The following is a 10,097-nucleotide window of genomic DNA, read 5'->3' as shown; positions in this document are numbered from 1 at the left end:
GAGCCAAGGCCCCTGGTTTTGAATGAGGGTTAAGAGGTAAGAGAATGGCTGTGACTGGTGAGGGGATGTCATGTGCAGCACAAGTGGAAGAGGACCATGGGCCCAAGCAGTTCTTGGTGGCTGAGGTTGAGGCAAAGAACAGAGTCAGGCAAGGAGGCCTTCAGAATAGGATGAGGGCTGTAAATGGGCTTGGTGCCTGTGGCTTGCCTCCCAAGTAGCTGGGACTGTGGGCACCTGGCTATTTTTTATTGCAGTTTGGCTGGGGCTGGGTTCAAACCCACTAATCTTGGTATATGGAGCTGGTGACCTACCCACTGAGCCACAGGTACCACACTAGTTTTTCTATTTTTTTTTTTGTGAGACAGGATCTTGCTGTTGCTCAGGCTGGTCTCGTACTCCTGGCTGCAAATGATCCTCCTACCTTGGCCACCAAGGTGCTGGTAGGATTAAAGACCTGAGCCACCATGCCTGGCCTGGTTCCCACCCTTTTGAACTCATCATCTAAAGAATTCATTTACAATTACTATCACTTTGTATTAGGCTTCATTGTATTATTGCTTCAACCTTGAAATCTGGGAGTAGACAGAAACATTTAGTCCATGAAAACATGAGTCACATTTACTAGAGGGAACTCAGAGGGAACCAGGGTGTGATAATATCAGGCCAGGAAGGGGAGGGTATTCTCACACTTGGGTATCTGGATGAACATAGTCGATGGCTCACAGAGGGTACAGTGAGAAATGGCCCTGGGGACAATGTCTGAGAGAGGTAACCTGCAAGTGTTTAAGGCTGCTGAGGGAATGTGTGAATATGAGATAAAGGTAAAGCCTAGGAATAAGACAAGATGGTACTGAGGCTAGGTCTAATGCTTATTTACTGCTCTGTGGACTCATCACAATCTTACTATGATTTTTGTTGTACCTAGGAGTTTCAGTCAGATGGGTGGATTGGTTTGGATGTATAAGTGTTTATCTGGGATAGAGAGTCACTGGGACCAGGTTTTAAATGAAGGTTGGCAAGAGAGAAAGGCAATTACTTTTTTTTTTTTTTTTGAGGCAATGTCCCACCATGTCACCCTTGGTAGAGTGCTGTGGCATCACAGCTCACAGGAACTTCAAACTCTTGGGCCTAAGCTATTCTCCTGCCTCAGCCTCCCAAGTAGCTGGAACTAGAGGTAACTGCCATAATGCCTGGCCATTTTTTGGCTGCAGTTGTCATTATTGTTTGGTAGGCCCAGGCTGGGTTCAAACCCGCCAGCTCTGGTATATGTGGCCAGCACCCCAGCTGCTGAGCTACAGGCACTGAGCCAGAAAGCAGTTACTTTTGTTTGCTTGTTTGTTTGTAGAGGCAGAGTCTCACTTTATCACCCTCGGTAGAGTGCTGTGGCGTCACAGCTCCAACTCCTGGGCTCAGGCAACTCTCCTGTCTCAGCCTCCCAAGTAGCTGGGACTACAGGCTCCTGCCACAATGCCTGGCTATTTTTTTGTTGCAATTTGGCCGGGGCCAGGTTTGAACCCGCCACCTCAGTATATGGGCCAGCGCCCTACCCACTGAGCCACAGGCGCCTCCCCCCCCCCCGAAAGCAGTTACTTTTAAGAGTAATACAAAATTCTGGATAGGTGAGATTGAATGAGGAACAGTCAGGTTGGGAGGCCTTCAGACCAGGGTTTGGGGCTGCCTATGACAGTGGGGGACATCAGAGATCTTGATAATACTGGATTCTGTTCTGTTTTCATGAATTTTCTGGGTGCCTTGTACTGAGTTACATGTAGAAAGGCAGAAGAGATGTCTATGTTGTGAGATCAGGGTAGAGGAGGCTGTGGGAGTAAAGTTGGGTGAGAGGCTTGCTAGAAATAGGAATTTCACATGGGTGAAATTTGAACCTGAACTCTTGATTGTGTTTGGATGCCATCCTGGGGAATCCAGGGGATTTGCCTCATGAGAGATGGTGATTCCTTACTTGTTGAGTTCAGAGATTTGCCCACTTTTCTGTTGTTGCTAATTGAGGACATGGCGAACAATGGCACTGTGAGGATAAAATGAGCATCAGTGGCACTGGGTACTATTACATTCTCTGAGGTATGAAATTGGAGAGGAGGATGAACATGGGGTGATCAACTTAGGGTCCTGTGGGGAACACTGATGATGAGTGAACTGTTTCCATCATGGCAGAGTTTTGTGACCTTTGAGGATGTGGCCATTTACTTCTCCCAGGAGGAGTGGGAGCTTCTTGATGATGTTCAGAGGCACCGGTACCAGCATGTAATGCAGGAGAACTTGGCACTCATAGCATTTCAAGGTAAGGCCTGGATATGCCCCCCCAGTGTGCTGGTGTCTTGTCATTGTACCTGAGCCAGGAGCTGCTCTGTCCTTTCCACAGTTGGCACCTGGGTTCTGTTGATGTTCCCAATTTCCTGGCATATGTCCCGTTGGGGAAAGCTTAAAACTGTGTGTGCTGTCCTGAGCAATGTAGTCTCCAAACTGCCCTAATACATGCTTTTTCCAATCATTCAGGGAAGAGTCTGGGAGTCAAGAATCTTACAGTCAGCCTAATGGTCTGTTTTTGCCCTGTTGCTGGCAAGATTGTTTCTATGTCCATGGAACCTCTGTGCCCCCAGTTGTGCTTTTTACTTCTAGCCAATATTTGCTCAAACTACCTGTGTCAGGAAATGAAATCATTGTGGTTACTCCTTAATTGGGCTGTTCACAAAGACTCTTCAACAAGATGTTCTTGTCATATTTTTCTTTCGTGTAATTTGTTATGTGCTGAGTTTTTGTGTGCTGGTGCTGGCCACTCACCTCTCTGTTTTTCTGTTCAAGATCTGAATGTTACAGGTCCCATGTAATTACACAACTGGGATTAGGGTATGGCCTTGGTTCCTTCACAGGGTAAACATAGCAAGATACTTTATGAGGAGGACTGACTTTGGTGAGTGAAAACTAAGGGAGGGCAGGACACTAGGGCTGTTTTCTAATCATATTATGAAGTTCTGCTGTGTTCTCAGTGATCAAATATCAATTCCACAGGACACACTTCTTTGCTACCTTTTTTCTTATACTTTGTACTTTCCTGACTTTATTTCATTGTGTCATTCCTATCTGTTTCCACTTTTCTGGCCTCCATTATCACTGGTTCTTTTCCAGTGCAATTTCTATAGTTTTCTCTAACATCAACTCACACATGATGTATTGGGAAGTATGAGAGTCCTTGCACACCAGATGCTAGGATTCCATTGGATTCGTCTGGTCCTGGACACCAGTAACTGATACAGGCTGTAGGTAGAGGAGTGAATAGGAGACCTTGCCTGTCCTCACTGAACTGCCTTATCTTTTTGTCCTTCTCACAAAACCTGCCATTTTCTATGATCATAAGAGGCCCTTTCCATACACTCTCTCATCCTAAGAAGATTCCTATGGAGTCATTCTTTGTCTCCCACTATATTGAACCTACACATCATCAATATTTCTTTTTTTCCAGGATATTGGTGTAGAGCAGAGAATAAGGAGTCACCTTTTGCACTGAATGTTTCTAGAGAATTATCATAGGTCAGGGATCCAAAGGCACATCCATCCAACCTTAAAACTCTACTCTATGAGATTTGTATCCCAATGCTGAAGGATTGTTAACGTGGATGAATTGCAAGCCATATCTTCTAGGAAGAAATCACACTTGGATAGTACATCAAGAGGTTTCTGGTTAAGTGCAAATTTTCATCAGCTCTGGAAGTATGATAATGGAGAGAAACTCTTAACCATGGATGTGAATCAAGCCTCATTTGAGAAGAACTGCCAATTTCATGTGTCAAGGAAGCCTTTCAGTTTTGAGAAGGTTGCAAAAGACTTTCCATCCACCTCAGGTCTTCTCCAGCATGAGGCCATTCCCAACAATGAAAGGACACATGGCATCAGACACTGCAGAGTTCCCACTGGAAAAAAGCCTTCTAAGTATATTGAATCTGTGGAATCTTTTAGCAAGAAATCTGTACTTATTCAACACCAAACTGTTCATGCTAGAGAAAGGCCTTATGAATGCAATCAGTGTGGGAAATCATTTAGCCAGAAGTCTGTCTTCATTCAACACAAGAAAGTTCACACTGGAGAAAGGCCTTATGAATGTAGTGAATGTGGAAAATCCTTTAGCCAAAGCGCTAGTAGTTCTGCCTTTCTTCAGCATCTGAGAGTTCACACTGGAGAACAGCCATATGAGTGCAGTGAAATGTGGGAAATCCTTTAGCCACAGCACTAACCTCTATTGTCACAGGAAAGTCCACACTAGAGCAAGACCTTATGAGTGTAGTGAATGTGGGAAATCATTCATTTGCAATACCTACCTCATTTGTCACCAAAGGTTTCACAGTGGAGAAAGGGCTTATGAATGCAGTGAATGTGGGAAATGATTTAGCCAGAAATTTATATTTGTGCAATACCAGAGAGTTCACAGTGGAGAACAGCCTTATGAATGTACTGAATGTGGAAAACTTTTTAGCCACAGTTCTGGCCTCTTTCTACACAGGAGAGCTCATACCAGACCAAGGCCTTCTGAGTGCAATAAATGTGAGAAATTATTTAGTTACAAAACTGTCCTCATTCCACACCAGACAGTCCATAGTGGAGTAGGGCCTTATGAATGCAGTGCATGTGGAAAATCATATTGCCAGAAATCTGTCCTTATTCAACACCAAATGGTTCACACTGGAGAAAGGCCTTATGAGTGCAGTGAATGTGGGAAATCCTATAGTTAAAGGTCTGCCCTTCTTCAGCATCTGAGAATTCACACTGGGGAAAGACCCTATAAGTGTAGTGAATGTGGGAAATCTTTTACTTGCAAAAACTACCTAATTGAACACAGGACTGTTCACACTGGAGAAAGACCATATGAGTGCAGGGAGTGTGGCAAATCTTTTCACCAGATATCTGCCCTTATTCGTCATCATAGAATTCACATTGGAGAAAAGCCTTATGGCTGCAGTGAATGTGGCAAATCCTTTTGCCAGTTTCTATTCTTCTTCGACATCAAACAGTTCACACTGGTGAAAGACCTTTTGAGTGCAGTGCATGTGGGAAATCCTTTATCTATAAATCTCACCTAATGAGACACCAGATGGTTCATACTAATGAAAGGGCTTATAAATGCAGTGAATGTGGGAAATCCTTTACCCAAAGTTCTGCCCTCCTTCTGCATCTGGGAGTTCACACTGATCCTTTCACCAGAAATCTGTCCTCATGCAACACAAGACAGTTCACACTAGAGAAAGGGCTTATGAGTGCAGTGGATGTGGGAAATCTTTTATCCACAAAAACTACCTCATTGAACATAAGACAGTTCAAACTGGGGAAGGACCTTACACATGCATTGAGTGTGGCAAATCTTTTCACCAGATATCTGCCCTCATTCAACATCAGAGAATTCATACTGGAGAAAGGACCTATGGCTGCAGTGAATGTGGCAAATCCTTTTGTGAGTTGTCTACCCTCATTCAACATCAAAGGGTTCACACTGAAGAATGCCTTAGGAGTACAGTGAATGTAGAAAATCCTTTATGTACAAATTTTACCTAATGTGACATCAGACAATTCACAACTAATGAAATGTCTTATGTGTGTAGTGTGGGAAATCCTTCAGCTGAAGCTCTTCCTATCTTCTGCATCAGGAATTTCACACTGGATTTTCACATCAGGAATTTCATGAGTGTAGTGAATGTGAAAAATACTCCCAGAAACTGTCCTCATTCAACTCAAGACTTCACACTGGAGTAAGGCCTTACAAGTTTAGTGAATATGGACAATCCTTTAACTGAAATTCTGGCTTCTTTTAACACAGGAGGGGTTGTGTGCAGTGAAGGTGGCAAACTTTTTTGTCACTTTTTTTTTTTTTTTGAGACAGAGCCTCAAGCTGTCCCCCTGGGTAGAGTGCCGTGGCATTACAGCTCACAGCAACCTCCAACTCCTGGGCTCAAGCGAGTCTCCTGCCTCCGCCTCCCAAGTAGCTGGGACCACAGGCGCCCGCCACAATGCCCGGCTATTTTTTGGTTGCAGCTGCCATTGTTGTTTGGCGGGTCCAGGCTGGGGACTCGAACCCGCCACCTTAGGTGTACGTGGCTGGTGCCTTAGCCGGTTGAGCTATAGGTGCCGAGCCTTTTTTGTCACACTTAACAGTGAAAAGTTTCTATAAGATGGAGGCTTCAGATATACATAAATATCTTTCTCAATATGCTGACACTGGAGGCTAGTCTTTGAGAAGAGACTTCTTCTGATTGCAATCTTATATATCTGATGAGTATGGATTCCCTGTAAGTTTGAGGTACGTGGGAATCATGTGTCACTATGGTGTGTTTTCTCAACTTTCCAGGGATCTTCCGAGATTCATTTAAGAATTAGTTTCTTTGAAGCCATTTCATTTCTATTACCTGGCAAGATCCACAGAGTATGTATCAGATACCATCCCAAAGAGCTCAGGGAGGCAGGTTTCTTTCCTTTTTTTGGAGGAAATCTTGAGTACCTGAGTTCTTAGATAGTTCTCATTCCTTATTATCTCATTACTTTGTTGTGTGGCGGGGGGAGGGGGGACGTGTGCTGCGGTACAGCAGAGATAAGACCCACAATGAAATGTTGGGAAAATAAGGAGACTGGAAACTCGCTCTGGAATCCAGTAAAGTTCATTATTCTACCAAAGCTCATATAGACTATACTGCCCGTACATACAATTAATTAGTAAACAAGTGATTCGTACTTCCTGACACAGGTCTAGCAAGGCCCCTCTCCAAGAAGTCCGTTGATTAGCCAAAAACCACCCCACTAATTTTATCTAGAACTATTCTTAAACCCTAAAAAGAAAACAAGACCATAAAACAAGGTTCTGGGAGAATAAGCTGATTGAATGCTTGACCTTCAACAGACCATCTGGAGGCAGCCATTCATCTTAGGGAGTAGTCTGGAAATTCCTGAGATACACTGGTACTTGTTTGCAGGCTAGTCCCTCCAAGGCTCTGTCCTAAATCTTTTCTACATGATAAGGTCCTGAGCCACATAGAGAGTTCTATTCAGGTCTGTCTACATTCTAACTCAAAAGATTTCAAGCTTGCTCTCACAAAGTGGAACTGCTTAAAGGGTTACTTATAGGCCTTCCGCCTATATTACTTAGTACACAGAACACCCCAATTTTGGCCCTGACACCTGATCTGCATCCTGCTGAAGGCTTGCAAAGATGGACTGACTTTTTCAGGGAGATTATTGGTCTCAGGTGATGCTTCTTCAACACTTTTTTTTTTTTTTTTTTTTTGGAGACAGAGCCTCAAGCTGTCACCCTGGGTAGAGTGCTGTGACTTCACAGCTCACAGCAACCTCCAACTCCTGGGCTCAGGCAAGTCTCCTGCCTCAGCCTCCCAAATAGCTGGGAACACAGGCACCCACCACAATGCCCAGCCATTTTTTGGTTGCAGCCATCCTTGTTGTTTTGGCGAGATCAGGCTGGATTCGAACCCACCACCTTAGGTGTACGTGGCTGGCACCTTAGCCACTTGAACCACAGGCGCCGAGCCTCAGGTGATGCTTCTGATGAAGTTTTTCAGTTTCTAAGTCACTAAATTAATAACTGCCTATTGCATATTTACTGTTTTGTGCAATAATAAAGACCTTCAAAGTTAGAAATTTTATTCATTGTGAAGTAGTTTGATAGGATAATAGGACTTTAGTAATTTTTTTTTTTTTGAGATAGAGTCTCATATCATCACATTTGGTAGACTGCTGTGGCGTGATAGGTCACAACAATTTCAAACTCTTGGGCTTGAGTGATCCTCTCGCCTCAGCCTCCCAAGTAGCTGGGACTACAGGTGTCTGCCACAATGCCTGGCTGTTTATAGAGATGGAATCTCACTCTAGCTCAGGCTGGGCTCAAACTCTTGAGCTCAGACTATCTACCTTGGCCCCTCAAAGTGCCAGAATTATAGGCATGAGCTTTTGCACCTGCCTGGGACTTTACTAATTTAAAGGAGTAAATAACTTTTGTGAGATCCAGGCTTTATGTCCAGTGGGGATAGTATTGTCAGAATATTAGCACTACATTTTTGCATAGTTTGCATTGTTATGAAGGCCTCCTGAGAGAGACTGCTGCTAGACCTTTCTGTTACTGTTTTTTTCCCCCAGATCCTGCAGGTCTGTGGGATCAGAGATCTGTCTGGGGAGTAGGGGCAGTTGTGAAAATTTCCATTGCTTTTGGAGACAACATGAAGTTTTTGTTTATTGGGGAGCTCACATAATTTCTTGCAATGTTGAGAATTCCTTATTTAGATTCTATAGTGAATCTAAATGTCTTGAAACCTGGAATTCAGTATTCTCATGTCACTAGCTATAAAACAAAAGGGACCCAGGGGTGGGAGCATAATTGATTTAGAAACACTGGGTTGAATAATAGGGAATGGAATAGACTGACATAAAATGGATGGAATATTCCTTTTCTGAAGGTTCACCCATAAATTTTCCAATGACTCTGGCTCATTGGGATCAGTCTGTATAGAAATTTTGGGGTCTTTAGAACTGTGTATCTTGTATAGCTTAAAACAGAGAAAAAGAGGGCTCTATGGATTTCTTTAGACTGTCTTAGCCTGTTTACCTCAAGGGCATTACTTTATAGACAATAAAGTAAAGATGAAGTGAATGGAGATTCCTTTCCACAGATGCGGCTTTTGTGCTTGAGCCAGCAATGTTAACTGAGGTGGAAATGGCCTTTATCCTTCCCTTATATTTCCTGCCACTTAGGCATAATGGCCCCAACAAGACATGAGGAGTTAAATGGTGGAGTCAATATGACCACCTTTAGTAGGTAAGTTTTCCATGCTTTATGATCTTTCTTGTTTTTTGTATTCTTATGCACATTAGTTTAATTACTAATAAACTCAGACAAAATATAATTTAATGTATAATTTCTTTTCTTTTTTATTTTTCTGAAATTTTTTGGGGGGGTCCAGGGCTGGGTTTGAACCCACCACCTCTGGCATATGGGGCCAGTGCCCTACTCCTTGAGCCACAGGCGCTGCCCTGAAACATATTCTTCACATACTGATCCTTCACTCAGTTTTTCTGTAAAGCAGATACTGAAATGAGTGACTGAGATCTCAATAGGAACTGATGTGTGATGGTGACACACCTAGAAACACAGGGTATGTTTTGTCAGCACACAGTGGCACAATGTAGTAACACATTTGGGTATCACATGTGATGGGTATGCACTGATGACACTACAGACCAGCCTGGACAAGTACATGTACACATCACAAAAATTCGTGTAACATGAGTGTGATAGTGATATGCTTCAGCTCATGCTGGAGGTACTTCACATGCACCCTACAGACATGATGTGGGCTACTGACATTCTAAAACACTCAACATCAACATACCACAACTACAGTGGAAAAGATGAGTGACAGATAAGAGGTATACACAGCCAGTACTGGTTCTGCTTTGACTTCCTAGCTTGAAAAAAAATTCCTATATGGACTCTTTTTTTTTCGGTCAGCCTTTTTTTTTAGACAGAGTTTCACTTTGTCACTCTTGGTAGAGTGCTGTGGAATCATAGGTCACAGCAACCTCAAACTCTTAGGCTCAAGCAGTCCTCTTGCCTTAGCCTTCTGAGAAGCTGAGATTACAGGCACCTGGCCCAACACCCATAGAGATAGGTGTCTCATTCTTGCTCAGGCTGGTCTTGAACTCCTAAGCTCAAGCAATCCATCCACCTATATGGATTCAGCCTCCTATATGGATTCTTGGCTATAAATGTCCTCCACAAGTATGCTTTGATCTATTTAACCACTGTTTCTTTGTTTTGTTTTTGTTTTTTTGCAGTTTTTGGCCGGGGTTGGATTTGAACCTACCACCTCCGGCATATGGGGCCAGAGCCTTACTCCTTTGAGCCACAGGCACTGCCCAACCACTGTTTATATTTTTAGGATTATATGTGATGCCACATCATCTTCAGTGAAATTAGAATGTAGAATTTCATAACAGCAATAATCCTACCACAGTAGTTCTTATGAGGAAGCCAAGAAAAGCAATGTACAAACATTTACAAAAGATAGTTTTAGCTTTTTTTTTTTTTTTTTTTG

The 10,097-nt window shown here is 43.2% G+C and overlaps 1 pseudogene; it reads left to right on the top strand.

The window, feature by feature from the left end:
* Nucleotides 1–5,559, top strand: part of LOC111727041 — an 8,191-nt pseudogene extending 2,632 nt beyond the window's left edge.
* The last annotated feature ends 4,538 nt before the right edge of the window (nucleotides 5,560–10,097 follow it).

This window comes from Otolemur garnettii, unplaced genomic scaffold (assembly GCF_000181295.1).
Source record: "Otolemur garnettii isolate 467f Iridium unplaced genomic scaffold, OtoGar3 scaffold00091, whole genome shotgun sequence".
Classification (NCBI taxonomy): domain Eukaryota; kingdom Metazoa; phylum Chordata; class Mammalia; order Primates; family Galagidae; genus Otolemur; species Otolemur garnettii.
The sequence above is the reverse complement of the archived record's forward strand: the minus strand, read 5'-3'. Positions and strand labels throughout refer to the sequence as shown.